The sequence below is a fragment of the Bubalus kerabau genome, chromosome 18 (genome assembly GCF_029407905.1).
Source record: "Bubalus kerabau isolate K-KA32 ecotype Philippines breed swamp buffalo chromosome 18, PCC_UOA_SB_1v2, whole genome shotgun sequence".
In the NCBI taxonomy this organism is placed as follows: Eukaryota; Metazoa; Chordata; class Mammalia; order Artiodactyla; family Bovidae; genus Bubalus; species Bubalus kerabau.
In genome coordinates, this window is record NC_073641.1 from 25,444,495 (window position 1) to 25,456,604 (window position 12,110).

A 12,110-nucleotide genomic window follows, 5' to 3' on the forward strand; every position below is an offset into this window, starting at 1 on the left:
GTGTGAGTCTGTGTGTCCTGGCTCACACATTAGAATGATGAGATAAGGTCCATTCCAATCATTCTACAATGAATTTTAGACTTTTTCTACTGTCATCTCTTTGAATTTCTAATTAAATTTCTTTTACTTTTTGCTCTGATGTGATTTATTTTAGTTTCTTTGAATTTAGCTTAGTTAACACATAATCAAGGACATTTTAAAATTTAAGTGTTTGGAGAGCTCTTCCTTGGAAAGGCTCTGGATGAATATGTAGTATCCTAATACTAAGCCAGAAAAAAACAAAGAAATATGCTTTGACATCTGACATGTGTGGGTATTCATCCAAAACCTGGTTCATCTTCACGCCCAAAGAATGCAGTGGAGGAAAGAATAAACTTACCCACAAAAGGGACTGTTTTAGAGGGAAATATTCACTTTATTTACACTAAATATACTTTGCAAATACAATGCAAACTCTAAATGGAGAGACTTTGGTTCTACTTGAAGTTTATTAGGATAATTTTTTAATCTATATTTTAACTTACTCCACACATAATTGAATAACACTGTCAGGGGAGGGGAAATTTCCCCCCGTCCTTCTTTATTCTTTTGACTGGTCTAATAATTAAATTGACCCAAGACAGATTAACAGGAGAAAAAAACAAAACAATTTAATTCACATATGTGGAATTCTCATAGAAATAAGATTCCCCAAATGATCAAAGCAAGCTCTTTATATATCATTTTTAGACAAAGAAAGAAATTGGTGAAGATTTAATGTATGCTAGGATAGCAAACTAATGAAGTAACAAGTTTGTTTAGGTATCTGTTTAAGCCTTGAATTCCCTAACTCTGATGATAAGGATATTTTCTAGTCTCCTGGTATAGGGAGGATTCCTTCACCTTAGAGATTTACTTCTTGCTTTCATGAAGGAGGAGGAAATGAGTGTTTTTTATATCTTTTTTTCCTACCAGCTGTTTCTTAAGTAACTTCATTTCAGAATAATCAGTATACCACTGTGCCATATCTTGGGGTAGCCTGCCCTGAACCTCGACACTGCAATGTTCAGTACTTTGGAGGAGGCAAATATGTATAAGACATCATTGATATCCTAAAGGAACTTCTAGTCTAGTAAAGGAGCTCTGCCTGCAGTTAACTGTGACACAGGGTACCGTCAGACCAAAAGAAACAGATCCCTTCCAGTTGGGATCCTTAGGGAGGGCAGGTAAGGAAGCTGAGTGGTAAAGAGGCAAGGATAACTGTCCAAGATTTTAGATCTTTGATGCATTCACCATCAAGTGGGATCTTGTAAAGTGTAATTGCTTTTGGCAAACTGCCTCTAAATAAGAGGTTTAACTGCTTCTGTGTGCTATTTCTTGTTCTCTTTGCCTTTTCGCACTGCCTTGTTCACTTCTGTGAATCTTGGACAGCAAAGTGCAATTGATCAATAGGGGAAATAATCAGTAATACACTGGGCAATATGAACAGAAAGATTCTATAAAATTTTCTCCCCAAAAACTTATTTAAATATCAGTATTCAAAATGTCAAATGTTTGGGCCCATTGATTAGAGCAGGAAATATTGATGTTGCTTGTTCTCTTTACAAAGCACTGACCTATTGCATTTTAGAATCTGCTGCTGCTGCTGGTTCATTTTCTCATCCCAACTCAAATGTCCAAAACAAAATCCAAACCTCACTGATACCTAAACAATAGAATGGTGCATTAGTTTGTTGTCCAAAGTGGAACGCACACAACGCAGCCTGGCTGGCCCCAGTTTCACAGTCGACTGCCGACTTGACTTCTGATTATATAAACATGTATTGCAAAACAGCTCTGACGGGAACCTCATAACCTAAACAGTATTCTCTGAAATGTAATTTGTTGTCCTTTTATATTAAAGAAGAAATTAAATCAAAATTATTTTGATGAAAAACAACTCTGGGATTCTGTTTAATTGAATTTTGCTGGGAAATGCTATTGCCTACTGGCACTGACCTCAGAACAGGAGTCCATCTTTTGCTGGGTCAAACTTCTCAAGTGACTCTGCGTGTGTCCATCAGGTCATCCAAGCGACCGGTAAGTGTGTCTCACAACAGGCCACATCGCGCCCTCCTTCGTGTTCTAGATCTTAGAAAAAGTTATATGCTTCTTTATGTTAACCAAAACCTAAAATGATCCTTTTTGAACAATAAACTGTTATGACTTCTCCCTCTAAGAGCATTTCACAGTGAATGTGGCACTTCAGATAAGGGTAGCCCAGTTTCTGGTATAATCTTACAGAGCCATTAAAGGCAATAAAGAGCTCTGTTTTCTTTAAGTTAAAATTCCTTTTGTTCCCAATTTTTTTTCATTATTTCTCAACTCTTCTGCAAAGATAAAATAAGGCTATGTCTTTTTAAAAGATTAAAATTTTCTCCTTTCTCTTCATTCATCTCAGGCCATAAAGTACAGGATTGGGATAGGGTTTAGAAAGAGCACACTATGCAAAATTTTCCTCCTTTGGGTCTCTCATGATAGTCCAAGTAATCCAATTGTGTTTGTTCCCAACAGACACTTTATACACTTGTTTAATTAGTCAGTGAATTAGTGATGCAGATTCCACTTTAATGAAAAACAGTAATTGCTATTTTTAAAAGTTTTTTGTTTCTACTTGGGAGTTACATTAACCCCCATTCCCCCCCCCCCCCAAAAAAAGTCAACAATATTGGATCAGTCAGGTTCAGAATTAGTCCCTTGGTTGATATTTACATACTAACCGGATGCCGGGCCCTGCTAAGCATGCAGCATCCTGTGGTGACAAGCCAAATGTGGCCCTGACAGTCAGCATCCTTGCCCACCCCTGAACTCTGGCAGCTGGTCATTTTTTCTTGGTGCCATGAAGTACCAGGCTGTGATTCTTTTCTGCTGCCCTCTTTCCGGTGAAGACTGTGACATAGCCACATCATACACATTTGGAAGAGATGCATATAGAACAGTGGTGCAATAAATGCGACTCTAAAGTGAACTATGTAGGCGTGTGGACATGTAAACATGTGGACTTTGTAAAGTGAACTATGTAGGCGTGTGGACAAAAACTGAAACATGCATCACCTGTTGAAGTGATGAGATTCTAATCGTGTATGTTGTTACTTTATGATTTGCATGACAAACTTTCTAAAAGGATATCTGTTACAAATCACAGAAGAGAAGGCTTGTAGAAATATATCTACACTCAACCCATGAAGTAAAGGACCAACTTACAAAGAACCTTTGGATTAGGGGATAGAGGTTGTTGGTTATAGAGCAAATCCAGGTTTTGTGGGACCTGAAGGTTATATAATTTGTTGTTACCTCTTAAGGAAAAACATAAAAACTACAGAGAACCCCATACAAATGAAGATCCCTTGCTTTAACTTTTTTAGCTGTAAGGTAAATCATCCTCAGACAGCTCTGAAGATGGGATTTTTCTGAAGACCAGAGGAGATGGAATGAAGAAAAGCTTCAGCCCTCTGATATGTTAAGTTTTCAGTGTCTCTGTTACCTTTAAGAATTGCAACTTTTATCAGATCTGAGCCTTTGTTTCAGGAAGGGTCTAATTGGATTTAGCAAAATAGCATGGGGTACAAATTCAGTAATGGTTAATTTGGAATCAAAATGGGACATTTTTCTTTTTTAGATCAGGGAGTTTTTACTTGGGGGAGGGTTCTGCAGGGGTGGGGGAGAATGGGGGAGGGGTGTTCCTTTTAACTTTACAGAAATAATAGAGTTCAAAGATAATGTTTGTCAAATTGCGAACTTAACTGTCGATGAAACTTAGAAATGAGAAACATTTTAAGGGCTCTTGATGCAGAAAACAAGCCACCAAGAGCAACACTAAGGTAAGGCAACATTTATTTACACTTCACTTTGTTCTACAAAGAACTTGTTTCTACTACAATAAAGTAAAATCAACTTTGAAGAATTAACTTGCAACATTTTTTTAGAAACTAAATTAGAAATTTATGACACTCTTTAAGGAAACTATTCAAATAAACTTTTATAATTTTATAGCTCTTTTTTGTAGTTCATTTTATACTTCTTTACTGTAGATGATAAAGCCTAATTCAATGCAGTAAGCCTACTGATTGTCCCAGATTTGGAAATACAATATAGAGACATCCTTCCCAGTGCTGCCAGAATTCCCTTTATGTAACATGACCCTGATTATGTCCCTCTTCTGTAAAAACCTTCAGTCCCCATAGAAAAATGGGCAGGGACCTTTGTAACAGACGACTCAGAAGAACAACTACAAGCTAACATGAAGAGAAAAAAAGTTCAGGGTCGAAACATTGATCTGTGCTAATGGATAAACCTCAAAAACATGAAACTGAAAAAAGCCAGATGTGAAAGACTACATACTGTATGGTTCCATTTATATGACATGTCTAGTAAGAGCAAATTTATAGGAACAGAAAGCAAATCACAGTTGCCTAAGACTGAGGGTGGGAGCAGGGGTTCTCTAGAAGTGGCTATGTGGTGGTGATGGTTTATTCAGTAAGTCATGTCCGACTCTTCGACCCCATGGACTGTGGCCCCACCATGCTCCTCTGTCCATGGGATTACTCAGGCAAGAATGCTGGAGTGGGTTGCCATTTCCTTCTCCAGAGGATCTTCCCAATCCAGGGATCGAACCCACATCTCCTGCACTGGCTGGCAAATTCTCTACCACTCAGCCACCAGGGAAGCCCTAAATGGCCATGGGGAGGAGATTTTCTAGGACTATAGAAATAATTTAGAAGAGGACTGTGGTAATAGTTGCACAAATGTATAATTACTAAAATCAGTGAATTGTAAACTTATATTGGTTAAATTTTATGATATGTAAATTATCCCTTGTAGCAGGTTTTTTTTTTTTAAAGTTCAACTGTGGTAGTAGAAAAGTAGCTTAAAATATTTTCTATTTATCAAGTACTAAGATAATATTATTATTTTATTTTTATTATATCATGACAAAGGTATGGAAATGAACACTCATACACAGTGGTGGGTGTAAAATTAGGTGCAGATTTTCTGAAGGTAATTTGACAATATGCATCTAAGCCTCAAAATGCCGGTACACTTTGACTCCCTTCTGGTTGTATATCCTAATCGGAGGATAAACACAGAGATATTCATCTCTACTATTTGTAATGGGAAAATTAGAAACAACCTAAACATCCAACAATAGGAGATAAATTATGGAATACTATGTATCTATTTTCATGACACAAATGCACATATGCAATGTGTCAATAAGATGTTTATAAATATAAGTGAAGCGATTACAATTAAATATGTATAGAGTTTAAAACATTTGTGTACATTTTTGGATATCTATCTAACAAATATGAATTAGGTACCTCCAAGTGCTAGGACTACTGGGTTTCTTCCTGTTTTGCTTATGTGTGTTTTCTAAAGCTTTTAAATGTATCATGTATTATGAAAAAAAGAAAGTTTTTTTTTCTTAAAAGGATATCTTTTCACTGACTTATCATGACTAAGGATCCCTTTTGATATTAATAACAAAACCCTTTGGACCCTCACATAATAGCAGTTCAGTTTTTAGTATTTTAGAAATTTATTCTTATTTTTTATCGGGCTGCCTCAGGTCTTGGTTGCAGCGCGTGGGATCTTTGTTGCATTGTGCAAGATCTTTTGTTGTGGCACACGGACCCTCTGGTTGTGCTGCCAGGGCTTAGCTGTTCCGCAGTATGTGGGATCTTAGTTCCCCAACGAGGGATCAAACCCACGTTCCCTGCATTGCAAGGCAGATTCCCAACCACTGGACTACCAGGGAAGTCCCTTTAGTGTTTACTGATTAATACAAAAAGCTACTATAACTTCTATACCACTTATATATGGCTTTGAGTATATTTTAGCATCTACAAACAACACTCCCCACTGCCTGCACGCACACACACACACACACACACTCACACATCTTTTAGACTTATGTAGTCACAATGGCACCCCACTCCAGTACTCTTGCCGGGAAAATCCCATGGATGGAGGAGCCTGGTGGGCTGCAGTCCATGGGGTCGCTAAGAGTTGGCGACTTCACTTTCACTTTTCACTTTCATGCACTGGAGAAGGAAATGGCAACCCCATTCAGTGTTCTTGCTGGAGAATCCCAGGGCTGGTGGAGCCTGATGGGCTGCCGTCTATGGGGTCACACAGACACGACACGACTGAAGCGACTTAGCAGCAGCAGCAGCAGTCTACATTATCAATTTTGAAACAACTCTGTGGCTGCAGGTTGGGAAGGACACCTAGAGAATAAAGTAGAAATGTTGTAGCTTGGTAATGAAGGTCCTTTTTATTATAGTCTTCCTACCTTTCCAACTTTCTACCAGTTCATACAAAACTACTAATTCTCTCACTGGTCATGCTCTGGTATTTCATCTGCTTTTGTACATGCTGTGCCTTGGGCCTGACATGCCCTATTTCTTTTGTACACTTCACAAATTTTTATTTTTCAGGGCATTGCTTGGAAATCATCCTTTTTAACTCCCTTCCAAATAGATTAGGTGCCCCCTTTTCTGCGCTTTCCACTTGGCACATGTTTTTTAAATTGGAGTATAGTTGCTTTAGAATGTTGCGTTATAATGAAGTTAGTCAGAAAACGAATATCATATATTAACCCATATATGTGTAATCTAAAAAAATGGTACAGATGAACCTGTCGTCAGGCAGCAGCAGCAACATAGAGGTAGAGAATGAACGGACGTGTGGACACAGGGCAGGGGTGGGATGAATTGGGAGACTGGGATTGACATATGTGCACTGCCATAAACAGATGGATACTGGGATCCTGTACACATGCTTTTATTGAAGCATTTATCACAATGTATTGCAATTACTGGAGAAGACAATGGCAACCCACTCCAGTACTCTTGCCTGGAAAATCCCATGGGCAGAGGAGCCTGGTGGGCTGCAGTCCATGGGGTCGCTAAGAGTCGGACACGACTGAGCGACTTCACTTTCACTTTTACTTTCATGCATTGGAGAAGGGAATGACAACCCACTCCAGTGTTCTTACCTGGAGAATCCCAGGGACAGGGGAACCTGGTGGGCTGCCGTCTATGGGGTCGCACAGAATTGGACACTACTGAAGCAACTTAGCAGCAGCAGCAGAACTGTAATTACTCACCATGTATATTTCACCATCCAGATAAGGAAGTTCACCTTTGTATCCACTGTTTCTGGCACATTATCTGCAATAGAAGAGAGGCCTGTAATCTCAGTTGAATGAGTGTGCAGAGAAAGACCCAATCTTGCCCTTAAGACAGTTGCAGTCTAGTTAGGCACACATACATGTCTCATATTATTGTTGCTCAGTTGCCAAGTTGTATCCGACTCTTCGCAACCCCATTGACTGTAGCACACCAGGCTTCCCTGTCCCTCAGCATCTTCTGGAGTTTGCCTAAGTTCATGTCTATTGCATCGGTGAGGCCATCCAACTGTCTCATCCTCTGTTGCCGCTTCCTCTGCCTTCAACCTTTCCCAGCATCAGGGTTTTTTCCAATGAGTTGTTTGTTAGCATCAGGCGGCCAAAGTATTGGACCTTCAGCTTCAGCATCAGTCCTTCCAATGAGTATTCAGGGTTGATTTCCTTTAAGATTGACCAGTTTGATCCCTTACTGTCCAAAGGACTCTCAAGAGTCTTCTCCAATACCTCAAATCGAAAGAATCAGTTCTTCTGTGCTTTGCCTACTTTATGGTCCAGTTCTCAGAACCATAGGTAACTACCGGAAAAAACATAGCCTTGACTATACTGACCTTTGTCGGCAAAGTAACATCTTTGCTTTTTACACACTGTCTAGGTTTCTCATAGCTTTCCTGCCAAGAAGCAATTGTCTTCTAATTTCATGGCTGCAGTCACCATCAGCAGTGATTTTAGAGCCCAAGAAAGGAAATCTGTCACTGCTTCCACTTTTCCACTTTCCCCTTCTATTTGCCATGAAGTGATGGGACCAGATGCCATGGCCTTAGTTTTTTTTAATATTTAGTTTTAAGCTGGCTTTTTCACTCTCCTCTTTCACCCTCATCAAGAGGTTCTTTAGCTCCTCCTCACTTTCTGCCATATATATTAGTCCTATAATAGAAGATGTGAATGACCACACAGAAGAGATAGTGGTTAATTTTGACTGGGTGATTAGGAACTACTTTCCAGAGTAGGGTCCATTTGAATTATTTTGACAAACTGAAGAAGAAAGGAGGAATAAAAGCCTTGAGTCTCTTGTTACACTTTAGAAATTCAGTCTATAGAAAAATGGAGGAAGGCGCCATCTTCCCTCCCATGTGCATTCGCTCTTCTCGGCAAAAGGAAGCTGGTGTCTCCTTCCAGCCCCGCAACCGCGCCCTCCAGTCCACCCCGAGCCATCTTTGATCCATCCTCTTGCCTGCCCGATGGCCCACGCAGTGCCCTGAGGCCACTTCACAGGTCTGTAGAAGAGTTTAAACTGTCATTCCGTCTGCGGCCCTTCCACCATTTTTTGTTGGTGCTTGTCTCCACTGTTTCCCAATCCCAGTCAGGGAATCAAGATGAAGGCGAGGGACGTGGGTGAAGAAGACAGCTAAAGTGGGCAGATTTATCTCTTCCAAAAGAGATAAAATGCAGATTAGCCTCTGTGATGTGTCTTCTGAAGATTTTTTAAAAAACTTGGCTAAGACTAAAAGAGCTCCATGCCAGAGAGCCATGCCGACTTCAGGGTAAAGTAACCAGTTTGAGGAAAGAGCGATTGTCAGACGGGAGGTGGACAGGCTCCATATCCAGAATTAAAGATTTGACAGAGCAACGGAGAGCCCTGAATGACACTATCTGTGACCTGCGAGGTCAATTAAATGCCAAAGTATGTGATCGCTCTACAGTAAACGAAAGGTACAGAAATACGCTACAGCAAAAATTTTATGATATCCAACAACAAAATCTGAAATTTTTTGTGTGAGCTCATAGCAGAAAGGAATAAATTAAGAGAAGAAAACAAGCAGCTTTTGGCTAGGCTCAAGAGGAAACAGCCAGTTTCGCCGTTCTTTTTCTCATAGTGATGACGACTCCATCCCTGGGTCTCAAAAGAGCGAGTCAGTTATTTCGATCAGGGACCCTCCGCCAGACCTTCGAGGCATGTGGCTGTCAAACTGATAATGCAAACGAACACCAAACAGATGAAATCTAGAGGGAAAAAGAAACAGCCACACAGTTCTGAGTTTCAGGTTCCACTGTACAGTCAGGACGTCTCTGAGGTGCCAGAGAGCCCTCAGGAGAAGATTTCCTCTAACAGCAGTAAGACTATCACAATAAGCAGTGGCAGTCAGAAGTCATCTAAGGCCTGTTCCTTCAGCGTCTACACTCGGCCCTCAAACAGTGTATGGATTTAAAGATGACTCCAGCCTTCCTGATGCCAGGCGCGGCCATCCACAAAGCAAATCCATTTTCACACAGAGGACCTCCCCACAGAGGATCTCCACACCAAAGCGTGGAACTGAGACTGATTTCCATTGGAGCCTTTCCAGTATTTCTCCAGGAGAAGACATACCTACTGAAGTATTATCTGAAACTTCAGACAAAAGTATGATTGTTCAGTCGCTCAGTCGTGTTTGACTCTTTGCGACCCCATTAATCGAAACACGCCAGGCCTCCCTGTCCATCACCAACTCCCGGAGTTCACTCAGACTCACGTCCATCGAGTCAGTGATGCCATCTAGCCATCTCATCCTCTGTTGTCCCCTTCTCCTCCTTCCCCCAATCCCTCCCAGCATCAGAGTCTTTTCCAATGAGTCAACTCTTCGCATGAGGTGGCCAAAGTACTGGAGTTTCAGCTTCAGCATCATTCCCTCCAAAGAAATCCCAGGGCTGATCTCCTTCAGAATGGACTGGTTGGATCTCCTTGCAGTGCAAGGGACTCTCAAGAGTCTTCTCCAACACCACAGTTCAAAAGCATCAATACTTCGGTGCTCAGCTTTTTTCACAGTCCAACTCTCACATCCATACATGACCACGGTAAAAACCATAGCCTTGACTAGACAGACCTTTGTTGGCAAAGTAATGTCTCTGCTTTTGAATATGCTGTCTAGGTTGGTCATAACTTTCCTTCCAAGGGGTAAGCGTCTTTTCATTTCATGGCTGCAGTCACCATCTGCAGTGATTTTGGAGCCCAGAAAAATAAAGTCAACCACTGTTTCCCCATCTAGTTCCCATGAAGTGATGGGACCGGATGCCATGATCTTCGTTTTCTGAATGTTGAGCTTTAAGCCAACTTTTTCACTCTCCACTTTCACTTTCATCAAGAGGCTTTTTAGTTCCTCTTCACTTTCTGCCATAAGGGTGGTGTCATCTGCATATCTGAGGTTATTGCTATTTCTCCTGGCAATCTTGATTCCAGCTTGTGTTTCTTCCAGTCCAGTGTTTCTCATGATGTACTCTGCATAGAAGTTAAATAAGCAGGGTGACAATAGCAAAAACATATTTTCTCCTTTTACACGGAGAGACGAAAACACCACTTTACATCTATTTCCTTTAGACTATACTTCAAGATCTGATGTGAAAAGACCATCATTTGGTGTTTTTCGTGTTTCAATGAGAGACAGCAGTAGCCAGACACCTTGCAGTGAACAGTCCACAGCAAGGAAGAATAGTAATGAAGCTCCAGGTGCAGCCCATGATGCTGATAAGCCACAAGGTGAGACTCAGGCTTGCACTTGGGGTCTTCAATAAACAGAAGTCAAGATACAGTTAGAAAAAGAGGGGGAAGTAGCTATCTCTCCATCTCTCTCTTAAGGAGACTGCTTTTCTTTTCCACAAGGACAGTCTTCCTATCAATTCAGACTATTTAACATTTGTATTCAGACTATGTAACTGGTAATTCCTGACTTTGATTCTACTTCCCAGAATATAATATACAGGCAATAAAAAGTTGGGCAAATGACTAAGACTTTGAAACAGGACTTATTGCCAGTTAATTAGATTCAGCTACAAAGAAAGAAACTTAGTTTTCAGAATCCCTCTACTTCTATATAAAAGTATAGAGGTCTATCATCTTTTTGTTGAAATTAAGCTGCTTGAGTCTATGGGTCAGTGTGTGCCATGCTGAGTTGGTTTAGTTGTGTCCTAGTTTTGGCAACAATATGGGACTATAGCCTGCCAGGCTCCTCTCTAAAGAGAATCCATGGGATTCTCTAGAAGAATATGGGAGTGGGTTGTCATGCCCTCCTCCTGGGGATCTTCCCATCCATCAAGTCTCTTAGACTCTTGCATTGGCAGGTGAGTTCTTTATTACTAGTGCCACTTGGGAAGCCCTTATGAGTCAATAGTTCATTCAGTTCAGTTCAGTCCCTCAGTCCTGTCTGACTCTTTGCGACCCCAGGAATCGCAACACGCCAGGCCTCCCCGTCCATCACCAACTCCTGGAGTTCACTCCGACTCACGTCCATCGAGTCAGTGATGCCATCCAGCCATCTCATCCTCTGTCATCCCCTTCTCCTCCTGCCCCCAATCCCTCCCAGCATCAGAGTCTTTTCCAATGAGTCAATTCTTCGCATGAGGTGGCCAAAGTACTGGAGTTTCAGCTTTAGCATCATTCCTTCCAAAGAAATCCCGGGGCTGATCTCCTTCAGAATGGACTGGTTGGATCTCCTTGCAGTCCATGGGACTCTCAAGAGTCTTCTCCAACACCACAGTTCAAAAGCATCAATTCTTCGGTGCTCAGCTTTCTTCACAGTCCAACTCTCACATCCATACATGACCATGGGAAAAACCATAGCCTTGACTAGACGGACCTTTGTTGGCAAAGTAATATCTCTGCTTTTGAATATGCTATCTAGGTTGGTCATAACTTTCCTTCCAAGGAGTAAGTGTCTTTTAATTTCATGGCTGCAGTCACCATCTGCAGTGATATTGGAGCCCAGAAAAATAAAGTCTGACACTGCTTCCACTGTTTCCCCATCTATTTCCCATGAAGTGATAGGACCGGATGCCATGATCTTCATCTTCTGAATGTTGAGCTTTAAGCCAACTTTTTCACTCTCCACTTTCACTTTCATCAAGAAGCTTTTGAGTTCCTCTTCACTTTCTGCCATAAGGGTGGTGTCATCTGCATATCTGAGGTTATTGCTATTTCTCCCGGCAATCTTGA

At 41.0% G+C, this 12,110-nt stretch overlaps 1 long non-coding RNA gene across 1 annotated transcript; it reads right to left on the bottom strand.

The window, feature by feature from the left end:
* Positions 1–5,513: 5,513 nt before the first annotated feature.
* On the bottom strand, positions 5,514–8,014 carry LOC129633089 (uncharacterized). Its single transcript, XR_008704880.1, has 3 exons — positions 7,294–8,014; positions 7,130–7,193; positions 5,514–6,248 (listed from the first exon to the last, which is right to left on the bottom strand). It is a non-coding gene; the product is annotated as an uncharacterized LOC129633089 (long non-coding RNA).
* Positions 8,015–12,110: the final 4,096 nt, after the last annotated feature.